This window comes from Myotis daubentonii, chromosome 6, assembly GCF_963259705.1.
Source record: "Myotis daubentonii chromosome 6, mMyoDau2.1, whole genome shotgun sequence".
Taxonomy (NCBI): Eukaryota; Metazoa; Chordata; class Mammalia; order Chiroptera; family Vespertilionidae; genus Myotis; species Myotis daubentonii.
The window spans coordinates 60758635-60779390 of NC_081845.1; the positions used below are offsets into that span (position 1 = coordinate 60758635).

A 20756-nucleotide genomic window follows, 5' to 3' on the forward strand; every position below is an offset into this window, starting at 1 on the left:
TGAGGAGTTGTAATCTGGATGGTCCCACTCTGACTACCGGATACACTGGCTCTTGAATCTCTAAGGAGGTGCTAATTTAGCCTCTGCCTGAGGCTACCCAGCAGGAGCTACAGAGAGATCTGCAGATTCCTCTTCCTTGTTTGGGGTTTGGAGGTGCCCAGATGAGGCCCAACTGTGAAGCAGTGCAAGCTGCTGTGGAGCCTTGGGCCTTCTTTTGGATATTCTGGGTCTCTCTGACCCAGCTGCAGTTTGTTAGGTAATTTTAGATCTCAAAGTGCCAGCAAAAGGCTCTGCTAGCAGCTTGGGTGGGGCGGGGTCTCGGGGATCAACAGGGTGGAGCAAACAGCTATAGCTGATCCTCAGCCCTGCCCTAAGAGGCCCCTGGGTCTCAGTGTCCCATCTCAGTGTCCTGTGGTAATCGTTTAAAGCACCTCTGAGAGAAAGCTGCCCTCGAGTTCTGCCCGCTGCCAGACAGTCCAGTTTCTTCCCGAATGATTCTGGGTCCCTAGAGACTCGCCCGGAACTGGAGTTCAGCCGTCGGGAGCTTGTGACTCCCTCCTGATTGAAAAAGACACCGGCATCCTCCGTTGTCACCCCTTTCCGTGCTCATGCGCCTCCGTACCTCTGCACTTTACTTCTGCACCTCCTCTGAGTCTCAGTGTGTTTTTCTCTTTCCTTCTAGTTGTAGAATTTCTACTTAGCCAGCCTTCCTGTGGTTCTGGATGATGTCTGTTTTGTCTTGTAGTTGTAGTTTTGAAGTGGTTGTGTGAGACAGCAATTTCCGGTGTTTACCTATGCCGCCATCTTGGTTTCTCTGCCATTATCTTAAATCTTAGAAAATTAATCTGATATGAACTAAGTTTCCCAGGATGTAGTTAGACATAAGAGATAGACAGTAAGCTTTATGTTCTTTGATGCTTCCAAAAAGGATGAACATATTGCTTAATGCCTTTCTGCATTTGAGAAGCCACATATGAGGATGACTCATAATGATTGTATCTATAATAATAAAAGCATAATATGCTAATTAGAATGGACATCCTTCTGGATGACCTTCCGGAAAAAACTGGGGCTGCGAGGGCCGAGGTGGCCACTGTGGTGATGGGGGCAAAGGCAGCTGCTGCTGCGGCGGGGGCTGAGCCCCTTGCAAGAATTTTGTGTATCGGGCCTCTAGTGATTATATATTAATAAAGGGTGAAGAAAAATTGGAGGGAAATTTTCCAATACTAAATTTGTACCTGTCTTTTTTGAATAACTTCTGTATTCTTTAACATCAGTCCATGAACACCAGAGGACCATTTAAGTGTGGATAACTCTGCATTTCTTTCAGCTATGTCAGGAATGGAAACATGGAATCTATCTATATAGAATCTTTACATGAATTTGTTGATATCCCTGGATAACTGGGTTCCATAAACCGGTGAATAAAATACCATGGTAGAAACACTTCATCTATGACAAATGTGATGTTGTTCAACTATTACCCTTTTTACATTAAGGAAACTGTATTTCAGTTCCTCATATTAACCTTCTAGAATACTATGGGTCATGACATTTCCTCTAACTATATAAACACTGAGGATTTGGTATTTTTTGTGTGTGTTTTTATAAAAACCCATTCTCTTAGGATAAAGTAAGGTCATAGCTTTGGTCTTACAACATCATAAATCTTAACCCAATATAATGTGCTGATCCAAAATGCAGTTAAACATATATAAGTTTATAGGCATATCACAAGCCTGTTACAACTGGAAAATTTTTAATAGACTTCAATTTTCTTAGAGAAGTTTTAGGTTCATAGTAAAATTGAGCAGAAAATATAGAGTTCCCATTATGCCCTGTCCTCACCCACATAACTTTCCCATTATTAACATGCTGCATCACAGTGGTATATTTGTTTTCATTGATGAACCTATATTGATTCATCACATTTACCCAAAGCTCATAGTTTATGTTACGATTTACTATTGGTGTTGTGTAGGGTTTTTTTTTCTTGTTTTATGGGTTTTGACAAAATTATGTAATAACATGTATCTGCCATTATAATGTCATACAGAGTAGTTTCATTGCTCTAAAAATTCTCTTTGCTCCATTTATTCATCTCTCCCTCCTCCCCAATTCCTGTCAACTACTGATCTTTTTACTGTCTCCATAGTTTTGCCTTTTCCATTATGTCATATAGTTGGAATCATATTGTATGTAGTCTTTTCAGATAGGCTTCTTTCACTTAGTAATATGTATTTAAGTTTCCTCCTTGTCTTTTCATGGCTTGATGGCTCATTTCTTTTTAGCACTGAATAATATTCATTTTCTAGATGCACTACAGTTTATTTTCTCCATCTACTGGAGGACAACTTGGTTGCTTCCAAGTATTAGAAATTATAAATAAACTTGCTATAAACTTCCATGTGCAGGGTTTGTGTGGACATATTTTCAACTCCTTTGGGTAAATAAAATACCAAGGAGTGTGATTGCTCTATCACATGTTAAGAGTATGTTTAGTTTTGTGATAAATAAACAAACTGTCTTCCAGAGTGGCTGTATAAGTTTGCACTCCCACCAGCAATGAATAAGAGTTCCTTTTTTTCTACATCCTTGTCAGCATTTGCTGTCAGTGTTCTGTTTCTTTTTTGCCATTGTAACAGGAGTATAGTGGTCAGACTGAACTTTGATACCTGCAAATTAGTAGATTTTAAAAAACATGTCAATCATTAAGTATTATTAGCCATAATTTAAGATGAAATTGTAGGATATGATTGCTATTATTTTACATTTGAATTTTGAAATTAGGTTTATTGCTTTCTGACCATTTAAACCTTATTAGTAACCAATTAAAAATATAATACAGAGTTTACTTTTACTCCTATTACATGTTGTTTATTTCAAGTGTGCAGGAGTAGGCACAAGTAAATTTACAGTTATTTCTATAGAATAATACAAATTAACAAATAATAATACAAAAATAAAATCTGTTTCTTGTACTCATAACTGTAAATCTACTTTTGCTCACCCCGTATATATTAACATTTTTGATCTTTTATTTTCCTAGTTTACACAATCCATAGTGTTATAACAAAACATTATTTTTAAATAATAGTATTATATTAATATTTTGCCAATTTAATAAAGAATTAGCAATAAAATATTCATGGATAAAAAATTTTAGACTCTTTATTTTTTAAAAGAAATGGCATTATTTTTACTTGTAGTTCTAGCTTCACAGTTTTTATAATCTGACCCCTGTGTTTTATATTCAGCATTCTCACTCTGTACCAGTTTTTACCGATGCAACCTGAATGAGCAACATAGTTCCCCTCACAGTTCTCCAACAAGCTTCTACAATATCATTTATAGTTTTTATCTGGGCATCTTTTCATAGTGAGGGAATCTGTTATCTACTGCCCTTTACTCCAGGGTCTTAAACTGTTTCCACAAGTTCTGAACTAATTCTCTGTCGTATAGACAGCTATCTGTAGGACTCAGTGTCTTAGTTAAGCTCTGGAGTTCCTATTCAGCTTTGACCAGTCACACAACTTTTCAGCAAGGTTAACAGTTGTTGTAATCAAGTGCCATGTTGAGATGGCCGTGGAGTTGGGTATGTGTGTCTTCCAGGGAAGTTGTTCCATCTGCTAATTGAGAGAATTCGCAGAGTGACACATAAGCCTTTATTCTACTTCAGAGCCCTGGACTACAGATACATCATTGTCATGGAGTTCAGTCTCAGGAAAGGCGAATGATTCCTCAGCTTATTCCTGATGGCCTTCCTTTTGTGTAAGGTTGATCAAAACAAAAGTGAGAACAAAAATAGAGAAGTTAATAGACCTGATGGAAACTCGTAAAAACTCAAAAGCAAAGAATGGAACCCCATGTATTAATGGGGATCCAAGTTTTCTCTGATAAAATAAAACTCTATGATATGTGGGGAGTAGTTTCTCATTCTAGTTTTAGAGGGGGAAAAAGAGGATGAATATAATTATTTTTTATTGTAGAAGTCATCATGTAGAGAAAGAAATATAAGAATCCAATTATTTAAAGGAAGAATCTGTGATCTCATAGAGCAAGTCTTCAGTATAATACCTGCTGTTGTGTTTGGGGAGAGATGATCCTTAGACGTTTTTTGACCACTAGAAGAGGTTTTGATGATGACAAAGATGATGATAATGACAATTGACTAAAATTTTTTGAGGATCTGAAATCCAATTCTCATTTTTCTAATCATCTAATCTACCCTATAAGATAAGGAGTACTTACATTTTACAGAAGAGGAAATACATTTAGAAGGTTATGTAACATGTACAAGGTCACACACAGCAAGGTCAAATGAAAGAGGGAAGTCAGAACCCTTGACAGCCAGTCTTCAAAGATTGTGATTTCCTGCTATACAGTAATCAAATTTTACTAAGAGAATGTTTAGGGAAAACATCAGATCCTAAGCGAGTTAATATTTTTAATATAGTCAATGCTTGTTGAAAACTGTACTTCTCTTTTTTCTTTCTCCTAAGAATGAATGAGTAATGTGGCTGAATGAGTAGAAGTGATTTTTCTAGGCATCTGGCTATAAAACATCTTTTGGAATAAATTCAAAATTATGTTCTTTAAAGCATTCTATATTTATAGGGAGTAAATAATCCAAATTTATCATATGCTCCAGTATGATTCTGCAGTTCTTCAGGCTAAGACAATAAAAGTTAGCAATAGCTTTTTTCATACTAATTTTGAATAAAAACAACCATTTCCAAACATTAAAAATAGTATGAGTGAGTTATAGTTCCCTCTATTTAAGAAACTGATTCTGACACTCATCAGCTCTATGACCTGGGGCAAATGATTTAACTTCTCTAACACTCAGCTCCTGGCCTAATAACAGCACGAGGCTTGGATGAGTTAATGAAAATAAAAGCACTCAGAGCAGTGCCTACCACTGAGTAAATATTCACTCTGATTATTATTTTATTTAAAGATACAGCCCAAATAGCCTAGTTTCAGAGAATACAAGCAGAGACATATTCCACAGCATATTTAAAAAGTAGCTTTTAGGATATACCTTGAACTTCAAACAATGACAGGAGTGCCAAAATAAAAATGAAAATAATCCAGTTAAAAATGTGTTGGTATAGGTGCTGAAGCGGATGTGAAAAAACTTGGTCTTTCGTGCTCTTTCAGTGGACAATACTGTTGCAAAATGGCAGCACTTCAATGAGACACCAGTGTTACATGAAATCAAATGAGCTGTGTGGTCGACTTGAGCATTATGTCCCTTGATAGTATTAAGCAGCAAACTGGCCTGTGGTCAGTCAGCATTTTAATCTCACAACTGCTCTAGGCCCTTCAACATCAAAGCCTAGTTACATTCCTATTAGTTGTTTTATACAGAATGTTCAGACTCACGGGGTTCCTGCTTTGTCAGTCAGAAAATTCTAAGGGAACAGTATGATCTTAGTGCTGAACTCAGTATGAGTAAATCATTGATATCAGACAGTTTCAGAAAACTAATTATGCTTTCATCTTTTTAATCTTAAAAAAGAATAACTTCTCATACAACAGTGAAAAAAATCTAAAAATCAGTTTTTTTGAGGTTTGACACACAAACTCAACCAATGCTATCAATTCTGAAAATATGTGAAATAATTAATGTGTTTTCACAGAGTTTGCCTGGGAAGCGAGTACCACTAGGATGCCCCATAAGAAAGGGCAGTGATTAAATGGGGGTTTGGTGAAATGGCCCAGTGGGTGCGAAATATCAAGTTCTTGATGTGGATCTCGAGGCCTAGAAAATTCCTCAGGCATTTGGTACTGTGAGGAATTGGGGATGCCTCTGCTTCCTGGATCTCCTACTAAGAACATTTCAATTTCCCTAGGAGAGGGACCAGCTTAGCCATTTTTATTGAGATTACAGGAGCCCTCTTTTGGGGACATTGTCCTCAAAAGACAATCTTTTATTTAGATTCCGGTTACTTTGCTATACTTATCTCAGTGGGGTCACTAAATTTAAGTTTTACCAAAGGGGGAAAAAAAACCCCACAGTATAATCAATAGACTTTAATTAAATCCAACTTCATTTTGGGTACTTGGCTTTGAAGGAAGAGAGTGTGTTTTCAGGCACAGAAAACAGCTTAAGGAACAATTTGGAAATTTGAAAGAACATTCTGTGTTTGAGCAATGGCAAGTAGTCTGGTCTGTTAATAATACCGGGGCTGGGGACCTGGAGGGAGGTCAGTAAAAAAGGAATGATGGATTTCTAGATCTCTAGAATAAAAGCATCTTTAAAGCAAGGTCACCCCCAACTCAAAGTCCTTAGCTGTGTGCACTTTTGCTCTTCATTTTCTTCACAACTTCTTCCTGTCAATTCTATGCAGTTGGTAACTAACTGAATTACCATCGTAATTCTGGCTTTGAGTGACTGTCTTGGCTAGAGCCATGTAAATCATGCCCACAACTAAATTCTTGTTCTAATTCTTTCTCTTACCTGAGGACCTCTTGACTGAATCCCACTTTTGCTTTTCAAGCCCTTTGATTTCTTCTGGCTTGACTCCTAATGTCCTTCCATTTGTTCACTAATTTCTGATTGTTTATATTGGGTTGAGGCTCTCTCCCTGGCTTTCAGTGCTGTGTGGACCAGATTCTGCTCCCATTTTACCTCCTCCTGGTTCTAGCCATATTCTCTCAGGCCGAATGAATTCTTCACATGACTTGTTATTGACTTCAACTCCCTGCATCCTGCCTTGCAGTATAATCTTCTCTTTCACTTTCTCTTTTCTCTCTAAGTTACTCCAGAGAAGGGCCCAACTGATCCTCATACTTCACAGGATTACATATAAAAATATTTAATAAGTGTTTACAAAGTTGAATTTTATTCAGGGATTGACATTTTTATTTCCTGTTCTATCCAATAACTCATATTACTGCATTGCTTTTTACCCCTCATATTTATCCTATATAATAAAGAGGGAATATGCAAATTGACTGTCACTCCACCACAAAGATGGCGACACCCACAGCAGGGAAAGGGGGGTGGTGTTTCTGTAACACAAGATGGCTGCACCCACAGCGAAGGCCAAGTTCCCATAATAAGCCTTAATGAGCAATCATCAGGTACCTCAGGCCGCGCCCCCCCCACCCGGCACTGGGCTAGGGGACCTGAGGCCGGCTGCACCCTCTGCCTGGCGGGGCTTGACAGGACCTTAGGCCGTGCCCCGCACCCAGCAGGGCTTGACAGGGGACCTCAAGGTGTGCCCCCCTGCCCCAGTGCTGGGCCGGGGGACCTCAGGCTGCTCCCCTTGCCCCGGGCTGGGGGACCTCAGGCCACGCCCCCTGCCCAGCGGGGCTTGACAGGGGATCTTAGGCCATGTCCCCCACCCACGGGGCTTGATGGGGGTCCTCAAGGTGTGCCCCCCTGCCTGGCAGGGCTTGACAAGGGTGGGACTGGCCGGGTTTGGATCTAGTCCAATGGCGAGGGGGGGGGCAGCCAGGTCTGGGTCTCGTGCGATTTTGAGGTGCATGTGGGTGGGTGGGGACTTGAGTCAGGGTCCCATGGTGCACCCCAGACTCTGACAGGAGGAAGATTTTCATAAACATTTTACTAATTTTCTTTCATCTCTGACACTTCTATTATAGAGAAAGGGCAGATAGCCATATTAAAATATTTCCTCTAATAAATCCCCTTTTAATGTGCATGAATTTCATGCACTGGGCCACTAATTGATGTATAATTAATTTACAAATAAAAATTGTACATGTTTAATGTTTACAATTTGATATATGTATACTTGTTAAATGATCACTACAATCAAGCTAATTAATCTTTTATTTCACATAGTTATCTTTTTATTTTGGTGATATAACTTAAGATCTACCCTCTAATTTCAGCTACACTATACAATATTGTTAACTATAGTCACCATGCTGTACATTAGATCTTCAGAATTTATTCATCTTGCATAAGTAAAACTTTGTACCCTTTAGTAACATTTCCCCACTTCCTCATCTTCCTAGCCCCTGGAAACCACCATTCTACTCTCTGCTTTTATGATTTTAACTATTTTAGATTCCCCATAGCAGTGAAATCATACAGTGAAATCTTTCTGTGTTTGGCTTATTTTAGTTAGCATAATGTCCTCCAGGTTCATCCATGGTGTTGCAGATGACAAGATTTCCTTCTTTTTAGGGGCTATGTAATATTCTATATTATGTATATTCCACATTATCTTTTTTTCACAGTTTTATTAAGATATAATTGACATACATTGTATTACTTGAAGGTGTACAACATAATGATTTGATATATGTATACATTGCAAAATTATTACCAAAATAAGTTTGATTAAAATTCATTACTTCATGAACTTACTTTTTTTTTTTGAGATGAGAACTTTTAAAAAAATATATTTTTATTGATTTCAGAGAGGAAGGGGGAGAGAGAGAGAGAAACATCAGTTATGAGAGAGAATCATTGATTGGCTGCTTCCTGCACACTCCACACTGGGCATCAAGCTTGCAACCCAGGCATATGCCCTGACCGGGAATAGAACCACAACCTCCTGGTTCATAGATTGACGCTCAACCACTGAGCTACGATGGCCAGGAGAGAACTGATAAGATCTACCCTCTTAGTGACTTTCAAATATACAACATGACGTTGTTAACTATAGTTATCATAATGCACATTACATCCCCAGAACTTGTTTATCTTATAAAAGAACGTGGGTTGTTGTTTTTTTATGGATACAATCATTTCTTCTATCTTACTGATGATATTAATAATAAAGTTTTCTCTTTAAATTTTCTACTGGGTTCCTCCAAGTTTCTTCTTTCAGTCTGTTTTTCTCTCTCAGTGTGGAGAATTTCTTTTTTTTCAAATGTTTAGTGATCTTTGCTGTTGGTTTATATTTAAGAGTGCAGCAATAAGGAAATGATTAGAAATGTCATGTGAGGTTGGATGATTGAATGGTGTTTTGGGCTTTTCATGATGGGATCCTTAAATATCATATCTGTAGGTCTTTTCTATGGGTTGATCGGTTTCTCTAGAGAAAGATCCTACCATCTGGTGCGTGGGAAATAGCCTGACTGAAATTGTTCTGGAAGATGGAAAGGGGAAGACAATTCTGGGGATCCCATCTATGCCCTCTATTGTATTGGAATTCCCCAAGTCTACAGTATTTTAGTTTCAAAATTTCCAGAGAATTAGCCTCTGCTATCCTGCCTAGAGTAGGGGTGGGTGGCAGTGGGAATGGGGTATTTGCCTGGTTAAGCAAGATGACAGAGGGAACCAGTGTACAGACTCAACCAAAATCTGTATTCAGCCTGTGTATTATTATTTCTTCCTTCTGATACTTCTGATACTACCTTCTGATACTTTAGCTCTATGTCTTTAGCATCAAAAGAATTCTACAGATGAATTCACTCTCAGCTCCCATCAACAGCCATCTCTGCAAAGACTTTAGATTAGAGCGTCTCCCTCCCTGTTAGGTCAATTCCCATTCTCCATGTTCTGCCCACCCCCAATATATTTGTTGGAATCTCTCATTCACTGATGAATCTCCTGCTGTTCTCCTTGTCCTTGGGGTATTTGCCCTTCTTATTTCTTTATCCTCTGTTTGGTGATACCTCAGGAGACAGGGAAGAGTACTGTTTGTGGTCAGTCTATTCTGTTGAATTAGTTTTTATTTTTTTCAAACATTCTGAACTTTCCCCCTCTCATTGTTGGTTTTTGTTTTCCATCAAATTTTAAATTTTATTTTTTATCAAATTTATTGAGATGACATGGGTTAATACGATCATATAGGTTTCAGGTGTGAGTTTCTATGTTACAAGAGTTGTATATTCTATTGTGTGCCCACCACCCAGTCAAGTCTTCTCCCATCACTATATATTACAACCCCCTTTTCCCTTCATCCCTGACCCCCTTCCCTCAGGCAACCACCACACTGCTGCTTATGTCCACAAGTTTCAGTGTTATATCACTACTAGAGGCCTGGTGCACAACATTTGTGCACTGGGGTGGGTGGGGGGGGGAGAGGGGGAGGACCCTCAGCCAACCTGCGCCCTTTGGCAGTCCGGGAACTCTCAGGGGATATCCGACTGCTGCCACCGCCGCCGCGCTCACATGCCATCAGTCCGGCTTGTGGCCGAGGGAGCGCACTGACCACCAGGGGGCAGCTCCTGCATTGAGTGTCTGCCCCCTGGTGGTCAGTGCGCTTCATAGCGACTGGTCATTCCGCCATTCAGTGATTTGCATATTACTCTTTTATTATATAGGACTAGAGGCCCGGTGCACAAAAATTTGTGCACTCGGGGGAGAGGGGGGATACCTCAGCCCAGCCTGTGCCCTCTCGCTGTCTGGGACCCCTCGGGAGATAACGACCTGCTGGCTTAGGCCTGCTCCCGGGTGGCAGAGGGCAGGCCCAATCCCTAGGTGCAGCCCCTGGTCGGGCTCAGACTGGGGGGTTGGGGCACTGCCCCCTGTCATGCACAGAGCAGGGCGGATTAGGAGGTTGTGATGCCATCCCCAGTCACGCTCAGGGTAGGGCCGATTGGGGGGTTGGGGCACCGCCGCCTGTCACACTCAAGGCAGGGTCGATGGGGAGGTTGCGGCGCCACCCCCTGTCACGCACAGAGCAGGGCCAATCAGGGGGGTTGGGGCTCCGTACCCTGTCACGCACAGAGCAGGGTCGATCAGGGGGTTGGGGAGCACCCCCCTGTCATGCACAGAGCAGGGCCGATCAGGGGGTTGAGGAGCTCCCCCCTGTCACTCACAGAGTAGGGCCGATAGGGAAGTTGGGGCACCGCCCCCTGTCACACACAGAGCAGGGCGGATCAGGGGGTTGGGGCACCGCACCCTGTCACACTCAGGGCAGGGTTGATGGGGAGGTTATGGCTCTACCTCGTCACACACAGAGCAGGGCCCGTGGGGGGCGGTTGGGGTGCCACCCTCTATCACCCACAGAGCAGGGCCGATCAGGGGGTTGGGGCGCTGCCCCCTGTCACACACAGAACTGCAGGGCGATCGGGGTTGGGGAGCTCCCCCATATCAGGCACAGAGCAGGGCTGATCAGGGGGTTGGGGCGCCTTCCCCTGTCACAAAGAGAGCAGGATAGATAGGGAGGTTGTGGCCCCGCCCCCGTCACACACAGAGCCCCAGGGCGATCAGGGGGTTTGGGCACTGCCCACTGTCACTCACAGAGCAGGGCCCATCAGGGGGGTTGGGGCTCCGTACCCTGTCACGCACAGAGCAGGGCCGATCAGGGGGTTGAGAAGCTGCCCCCTGTCACTCACAGAGTAGGGCCGATAGGGAAGTTGGGGCACCGCTCCCTGTCACACACAGAGCAGGGCGGATCAGGGGGTTGGGGTGCCACACCCTGTCACACTCAGGGCAGGATAGATAGGGAGGTTGTGGCCCCGCCCCCTGTCACACACAGAGCCCCAGGGCGATCAGGGGGTTTGGGCACTGCCCACTGTCACTCACAGAGCAGGGCCCATCAGGGGGGTTGGGGCTCCGTACCCTGTCACGCACAGAGCAGGGCCGATCAGGGGGTTGAGAAGCTGCCCCCTGTCACTCACAGAGTAGGGCCGATAGGGAAGTTGGGGCACCGCTCCCTGTCACACACAGAGCAGGGCGGATCAGGGGGTTGGGGTGCCACACCCTGTCACACTCAGGGCAGGGTTGATGGGGAGGTTATGGCTCTACCCCGTCACACACAGAGCAGGGCCCGTGGGGGGCGGTTGGGGTGCCACCCTCTATCACCCACAGAGCAGGGCCGATCAGGGGGTTGGGGAGCTCCCCCCTATCAGGCACAGAGCAGGGCTGATCAGGGGGTTGGGGCGCCTTCCCCTGTCACGAACAGAGCAGGATGGATAGGGAGGTTGTGGCCCCGGCCCCTGTCACACACAGAGCCGCAGGGCGATCAGGGGGTTTGGGCGCTGCCCCCTGTCACGCTGATCCCGGTGCCGGGAGGCCTCGCGGCTCCGCTGATCCTGGTGCTGGGAGGCATATTACCCTTTTACTATATAGGCTAGAGGCCTGGTGCATGGGCGCGGGCCGGCTGGTTTGCCCTGAAGTTGTGTCCTGGATCAGGGTGGGGGTCCCGCTTGGGTGCCTGGCCAGCCTGGGTGAGGGGATGATGGCTGTTTGCAGCTGGTCACACACCCTTCAGGGTGGGGGTCCCCATTGGGGTGCCTGGCCAGTCTGGGTGAGGGGCTGAGGGCCGTTTTCAGGCTGGCGGGTGACTGAAGCTCCCAACCGCTCCTTTTTTTCTTTTTTTTTTATTTATTTATTCTGGGCCAGCTTTAGCTCTGAGGCTTGGCTCCAGCTCTGAGGCCTCGGCTGCTGAAAGCAGGTATCTGGTTTGTTTGGGTTCTATAATCGAAACACTGTTTCAACTCCAGCTCTGAGATCCCGGCTGGCTGAAAGCAGGTTTCTGGGGTTTTGTTTAGCTTCTATATTTGTAACAATGTTTCAAACTGCAAGCTCAGAGGCCGGCAGCGGCAGGTGGGGAACGTTGGGTTCCTCCATCACTGAAGCAAGCAAGCCTCATGTTTGCTTCCAGCTGCCTGGCTGCCGGCCGCCATCTTGGCTGGCAGTTAATTTGCATTTCGCCCTGATTAGCCAATGGGAAGGGTAGCTGAGGTACAGCTAATTACCATGTTTCTCTTTTATTAGATAGGATTGTTAGAGCCAAGTTAGTATCATTCTTGGCTATATGCTCTCAATTGTCTCACCCAGAAATATTTTTTATTCTATTTTTATTATTTAAATTATTTTTTATTGTTGACAGTATTACAGATGTCTCCAATTTTCTTCCTTTATGTCCCCCTCCAACCAATCCCCACCCCACATATATGCATATTTTCATTCTATTTTTAAATTCCCTCAGGGTTTGGTATTGTATGTGTATTACATTCTTAAGCTCTTTGAAGATAGAGATACAGTTTGCAGTTATGCAAGATGTGTTTATTAAGAGCTCCCTAACTGGTGTGCTTGGACACACTATACCAGTGCAACACAAATGAATATGAGTGTTAGATATTGCTCCTCTCAGTCCTTGGGAAGTCAGGCTGGTTCTGGGCCTGTGGCATCATGCATGCTATTTATTCTAGTGTATCATACAAATAGTATCATTTTCTTTTGAGATCTGACATAGGAAAAACTGGAAGCACTGCTATAAAGCAATGTGGTTGATACTTTCATTTTGATATTTGATACTTTGGACTGTTCAATCTATCTTTTCAGGACATAGAGTGTATTCTTTGGTTAAATCATTAATATAAGTGAAAAATACTAAGACTATTAATGGAAAATAGTATAATTAAATGGACTTTGGGGGGCTGAGTAACTAGATAAATTTAGCATTGCTTTACCCTATAATCTTTTGTTTATTAGTAGTGAAAACTCACCCCAGGTAAAGGAAATATTTTAAGGAATCAGGCTATATCTAAAATCCAAAAGCAGACAGTGTTTCCAGGCTGCATGGACTGATCCAGGAATTGATAAGGAAGAGAATGAAACTGCCTTCGGTTCTTCCAGGCCAGCCTCCTGCCTTTGTTCTTCTTTTGTGTGTCTACCCATTCTTTTCTCTGAAACATAATCGTAGTTCAAGGACCTAGTGGAGAGTCACAAACATCTTTCAGTCTCAAAATTGAACTCCCAGGAGAAAAACTGATTGACTCGGCTTAAATGAGTTTGCAAACCATGGTAGTAGTTTCTCTGCAGAAAATTATCAACCCAAAGTCAAATTGTATGAACATGGTTTAGGTGTTTTACTCTTTTCCCTGGGAAAGAGGTTTTTATAGAGGACATAAGGATTGAGCAGGTATTCCAAACATGTTCACTACATGCAGGAAAGCAATTTTCTTTTGCTTTATGACATGTAGGACATTTTATCACCATACATTTCTCTCTACAGATGCCTTAGGAAATTGTGTTTGAATTTATACATTATTTTCATAATATAAGAACTGGAAAATCTTTATTTTTTAAGAAAAAAATATTTTTTGAAGGGAGAACATATTAAAGTCAACCATTTAAGAATATGGGTGATCGGTCTGTGTGAAACAACTTCTGGTTAAATTGAAGTGTGGCTATATAGCAAGGAAACTGATTACCTTTGCTCTAAAGGCAGTGGGCTGAATAGATTGGAAAGGAGTAAGATGACAGGCAGGGGAGCCATTAATCACAATCATCCACAGCAAAAATAATGAAGTACTGAAATAAGGCAAGGACGTGGGAATGGAGGCTATGGGACTAAAATGATGGTATTGAAGGAGTGAAGGCATTTTGTGATAGGAAATAGTGTTTATTTGTTTGAGCAGTAAGAAAAATGTAGAAAGTAAGAAAATGCCATGTTTTTTGCTTGGGCAAGTGAGTAGATAGTGATAACATCTGTTGAGATAGAGAAAGTAGGAGAGGAGGAGAATGAACTAGTTTTTAGACATGTTCAGTTATAAATTCCTGAAGAGAACATGCAAGAACCTACCATGTAGTTAGGTATATGTATTTATAGCTAAGGGGAAAAATTCTACCAGAAATGGAGAATTAGAAGTAAATGCATTTTTATTTTATTTATTTATTTTTTAAAAATATATTTTATTGATTTATTTTTATTTTTTATTTATTTATTTTTTTTACAGAGAGGAAGGGAGAGGGTTAGAGAGTTAGAAACATTGATGAGAGAGAAACATCGATCAGCTGCCTCTTGCACACCCCCTTCTGGGGAAGTGCTCGCAACCAAGGTACATGCCCTTGACTGGAATAGAACCTGGGACCCTTCAGTCCACAAGCTGACATTCTATCCACTGAGCCAAACTGATTAGGGCGCATTTTTATTTTTAAGAATAGCTTTTAATGCATATATATGGGGAAAGAGAGAGAGATTAAAAATGTTTGTGTGAATTTTTGTCCTTCATTTAAAAAAAGATTATAGATTTAAGCAATGGCATGTTGGCAACAATGTTATTATTTTCACAAAACTTTTTATTGATGTATAGCATATACACAAAATTTTCAGTGGACTTTCTCAAAGTAGCACAGCCATATAATTAGCCTTCTTTTCAAGAAACAGAACATTGTAATCTCCCCCGAAGACTCTGCTTATCCCCTTCCAAACATGCCATCTTCCCCAAGAGTAACCATCATGTAAGATTACTTTCGTCTGCTTTGAATTTTTAATAGATAGAATTATACAATATGCAACTTCTGGTGTCTGGCTTCTTTTTGAGATTCATACATGTTGTTGCATGTAGTTGGAGTTGTTCATTTTCATAGCTATGTAATATTTCATGTTGTAACTATACCCAGTCTATTTAGCCATTCTATAACTAATAGACATTTGGATGAAGCAGCATTATTTTAGCTGTTGTATTAACATAGTTAAGTGAAAGATGATAAATGATGGGTGCAGAGTGTATTCAGAAACAATGGAGAAGGGTACTGGACTTCTGCAAGCATATAGGATGGTAGATTAACCTGGACATGAAAGAAATCTGATGGAAGAGGTTTTGAAACCTGGGACCCTGGTTACAATAGTTACATTTCTGAAATCAATACTAAGGGGTGACCTAAGAAAAGTCTATCAGTAGATTTTCTCTGTTTCTAAAGAGTATGTAAGTAAACCACAAATAATAATGTGAAGAGGCTTTGTTGTTATCTTGTTATTTGGGATTTAGTGTTTCCCATGACCGGATAGAAATGGATTCATTTTGAAAAATCATTTAAAAAAAAGCCATCTGCTAAGTCTGGTAGATTGAAGTCAAGAAACCTAAGGCATGATGGCTTGGAATTAAAATAACTTTGGATATATCTTTACTATTGTTGTTACAAAATCATTAAAGAACTGGAGGGATCACTTAAGTGCTTCACTTTTACTATACTGCATTTTAGAGGGGGTATTGTAAGCTATCATGGTAACTGTGGATTAGAAAGTTGAAAAGACTTGAATGTCCTTCACATATGTAAACATGTAAAGGGCTAAAGTCACCTTCTTTGAAGAGACCAAAGAAAACCCCCCAAACCCTCTAAAGGATAGCCCTGTCTTTATTAATTACCAGAGGACTGGTGCACGAAAATTCATCCACTGGTGGGGGTGTGGGGGCCCTCAGCCCAGCCTCCCCTCTCTCACAGTCTGGGAGCCCTCAGGGGATGTCCTACTGACGGCTTAGGACATCCCATGGGGAGCGGGCTTAAGCCCCAGTCTGGCCTCCCTCTGCGGGAGGCGACCAGTGATCAGGGGAAGGTGCCGCCCCCATCACCCTGCTGCTGCTGCCACTGCCAACTGCCATGGCTGCTGGCTCTCCTAGGCCCTACTCGGCCCTCGCAGCCACTGCGGCTTTGTCTGGAAGGATGTCCGGATGGATGTCTGCAAGACGCCTGGTCTTTCTGGTCTAATTAGCATGTTACCCTTTTATTAGTGTAGATGTCTCATACAGGTACTAATGGCAATATTTACTGATAGATACCATGTATTGATCCAGATCTGCTTGAGTTCTTGAACCATTTATTTCCAGGGCAAGAAGTATAACAACATTTTCAGTGTTTCATCTTTTTGGGCTTGGAAGGAAAGTCTTGTGTCTGACAAACCTGTTTTCACTGCCTCAGGGATGATCTTGTTTGCCTCTGTAGGTTTTGACTCAACATGTATGACCATCTGCATCTTTCTTCCCTCTTGGCATAGTGTTTGTAGGAATGGGCTAACACTCTAGCTCAACATTACAGTAGAAACTTTATCTGAGAATTTGGAGGAAGTCTGTTTAGTTCTTTCCTAAATATCCACACAATGGCCAGTATTATGCTCAGAATGGGCAAATGATTTGGATCTCTTAAGCTGCCATCTACTTAATTATGACTATTGGAGGTCTGGAAATAAAGTGAAGAGAGTTGGGCACTTACCTCAGGTGCAAAAGTTAAGGTGTTAAAAACTCAGGTATCTAGATAAATAGTATTTTAATACAATATTTGAATAATAAAAATTTGGAATAATTAAAATTAAAAATTTAAATATCCACAATGAACAAAATGTCAAAATTTTAAGTGAAGATAGGATCAGTTTTATTGTTTTCACCTTTGCTGTAGGCTCCCATATTGCTTGGCTGGGCACTATTCAGTGACGTCTGGATTTCCCTTCCTTTGAGGTTTAATCTGCCAGACTGAATCCTGCCTGCTTGGAGGTAAGAAATACTGTCCTAACGTTCTCTTTGGGGGGGATTAATTTCTTTTTTTTTAATTATAAATCTATATAGTTTTGTTAAAACAAAAACTGACAGTGTTGTTATGAAGTTTACATTTAAACAAAGTTTCACAGAAATCTAACACATTCCTAAAAAGATTTTACAATGAAGGTCTAGATGTAGGTCTGGATAATGTCAAGAACTGACGAATTTCATGAGTCAAGACAGCATTTTGGGTATTAGTTAATTCTTGGCATAAAAAAAGAATTTTTGTTTTGTGTCTTAAAGTGTACCACTGCCCCAGTATGAAAGTGAAAGCTTAATCTTTTCCTGAGACCAGGGCTTTTGAAATAATACAACTCTTGAAGTGATTCAGCGAACTTGTGCTGTCAGTGACTGAACCCTGCCACCAGTGGTTTCAGGAGTTCAAAGTTCAAAAAACAGAGAGGCTCCAAGAGTTTCTCCATCCTAAAAACATGGGCCCCTCTCTTTACTCTCACACCTCCTATACCATCCCCTTCTCCTCCACCCAAATACCTCAGCCAGGAGCTTGGATGGACAAGTTAATATCTATAGCTTCATAATTAGAAGAGAAAGGGTCTTGTCAGTTTCAAGAGTTAGCACTTCTAAGACAGAATGATCTGCCTATATATATGCTCCAATAAAAGACTTTCCCTTCTCAACTAATTTCCATCCCCCCACCCTCCTGTCCCAAATGGCAGCTTTGGTAACTTATCAACTGGCTTAGTCCTTTGTTGGGAACAGAATTAATCTCAGGCAGGGAATACCTTGGCCTGTAAGTTTCAGGCATCCACAGCTTTTAAACAGTCTCTCAGAGTCCTCAATTAGATTGCCAGTTACACTTTTTAAAAAGAAAATATTCTGGACACAAAACCAAATCATTAGTTGTTTCTTCTTTTCATTGTTTCACCATTTCCCCAACCAGGCCCCAAATTTTAATAAAAGCAATCCTACTCATCTCCCTTCCCACCTCATCCCTCCCACCCCCAAATAATACAGCAGTAATAGCCAGAAACTGCACACATGCTACGCTGTACAAATGCAGCTCACACCATTGGGAAGAAGGCTGCGGGTTGTGGAGATGAGCTTTGAAGATCTGCAGTATCTCTCTGCTCTCACACGTACCCTTCTGCAAGTTTTGTCCTTCATAGAAGGCCCTTCGCTTTTCTCAGCAAAGTGCTGAATGAATTGTCTTGAAACACTTCCCCTCCTTCCCCTCCACATGGATGGGTGTGCAAACTATACAGCATGGAACAGCTTTAAAGCACTCGGGCTGCTGTAGGGCACAGAACTATACTGGCTCTTCAAAGGACATCTTCTCAAGCCACATCTATGGTATCAAGACAAGTAGAACTCCTTCCCCTCCCCGCTTGAAACCCACAGTCAGATGTGACAGGGGCTGGTACTCAGGAGAGTTAATTCTCGTCATCTTTTTTGTCGTCATCCTCTGAGGGATAGGAATGCCACGGCAGCCTTTCCTCATAGAAGGATATGACGACCTGGGGGCACTTGACATTGGCTTTCTTGGCTGGGACCAGGTCAGCCTCATCAGAGTTTTTCCATTTCATCAGGAACATGAGCTCTCCATTGGAGTCTGTAGCTCCAATAATCCGTTCAGGCTCCAAACCCGGGCAAAGCCTCGAGGCTTTTCTGGTCTGAGAACCCCTTCCACTTGAGGAGGTACTCCACTTTGCCCTTTACCACTCAATGATCGAGAACTTTTTCCACCACATATTCCTCTTCCTCCTCTTCTAGTACCTCCTCCACTTTTTTCTTGTTTTGTTTTTTCCCCATAGTGGCCACCAGTTTTCTGGTATAAAGGGTGACGCTGCTCAGAGAGTGCCCAAGAGCACGAGAGGAATCGGTACTGTGCTACTGGTGCATCACGTCGGGGGGCGCCGTCAAGCCCCTCACTGAGGGCAGGCCCAAGCCAACGGCCCTCTCCTAAGCCGAACAAAAGAGCTTCTCACTCTGCGCTGCCCACCCCCCGCACTGCCTGGGGGGATTAATTTCTGATTCAACAAATACTAGTTGAGCATCTAATATGTGCAAACCATGACACCAAGTTATATAAGGGGCTAAGAAAAATTTGTAAGCCATGAGCCCTGCTCTGAAATTACTTCTAGTCTAGCAGAGGCAATAAGACATAGACTTATCTGCTATAGACAGAAACTGCTGTAGTTCAGGGGATGGAGAGAACACATCAAGCTGGGGCAACCAAGGAAAGCTTTCTAGAAAAGGTATTATTTCACAGGGACTCTGAACATATGGTGAAGCTTGGACATTCACAGCTAGGGGCAGCAGATATTTCTGTGGAGAAAAGCCACAACTTCGGGAAAACTTGAGGTGTGTTTTAGAAGTGACCAGGAGCTTAGCTTGGTTGGAGAGATGGGTTTGGAAAAGGATGTAAAGTTCAGGAGGTAAAATGACTTTAGCTTTTAGAATTCCACATACATGTTTTTGAAATGTGACATACCTCCTTATAGTTTTTATCAGATTACTATTACAAAGTACTCTAGACTGGGTGTCTTATTAACAGCAAATTTATTTCTCACAATTCTGGAGGCTGCAGGTCTCAGATTATATTCTGAAGAAGGTTCTCTTCTGAGTTGCAGACTGCCAACTTCTTGTATCCTCATATGGTGAAAAGAGGAGCAAGCTAGCTCTTTGGGTTCTTCTTTTAAGAATACCAATCTCACTCATAAGGGCTCCACCCTCACTACCTCATTATATCCCAAGTGTCCCACCTCCAAATACTATCACATTGGGATTAGATGTCAACATATAAATTTTGGTGGAACACAAACATTCAGTCCATAACAGCACGCTTTGTTCTTTCAGATTTTTAGAGAACTGAATACAGCTACCAATAAGACAAATGGTAAATCCAAACTATTGTTATAAAGATCAGTTAAATCATGTGTTATATTAATGCCTCAACAGTAAAAAAAAGCTATCCTATCTAATAAAAGAGAAACATAGTAATTAGCTGTTCCTCCGCTACCCTTCCCATTGGCTAATCAGGGCGATATGCAAATTAACTGCCAGCCAAGATGGCGGCCGGCAGCCAGGCAGCTTGAAGCAAACATGAGGCTTGCTTGCTTCAGTGACGGAGGAAGCCAGTGTTCTCCGCCTGTCGCTGCCAGCCTCTGAGCTTGCAGTTTGAAACATTGTTTCAAATATAGAAACTAAACAAAACCCCAGAAACCTGCTTTCAGCCAGCCGGGATCTCAGAGCTGGAGTTGAAACAGTGTTTCGATTATAGAACCCAAACAAACAAGATACCTGCTTTCAGCAGCCGAGGCCTCAGAGCTGGAGCCAAGCCTCAGAGCTAAAGCTGGCCCAGAATAAAAAAGAAAAAGAAAAAAAGGAGCGGTTGGGAGCTTCAGTCATCCGCCAGCCTGAAAACGGCCCTCAGCCCCTCACCCAGACTGGCCAGGCACCCCAGTGGGGACCCCCACCCTGAAGGGTGTGTGACCAGCTGCAAACAGCCATCAGCCCCTCACCCAGGCTGGCCAGGCACCCAAGCGCGACCCCCACCCTGATCCAGGACACAACTTCAGGGCAAACCAGCTGGCCCG

General features: G+C 42.3%; 1 pseudogene; it reads right to left on the reverse strand.

The window, feature by feature from the left end:
* Positions 1–18266: 18266 nt before the first annotated feature.
* Positions 18267–19007, reverse strand: LOC132236493 (chromobox protein homolog 1-like; annotated as a pseudogene).
* Between the last annotated feature and the right edge of the window lie 1749 nt (positions 19008–20756).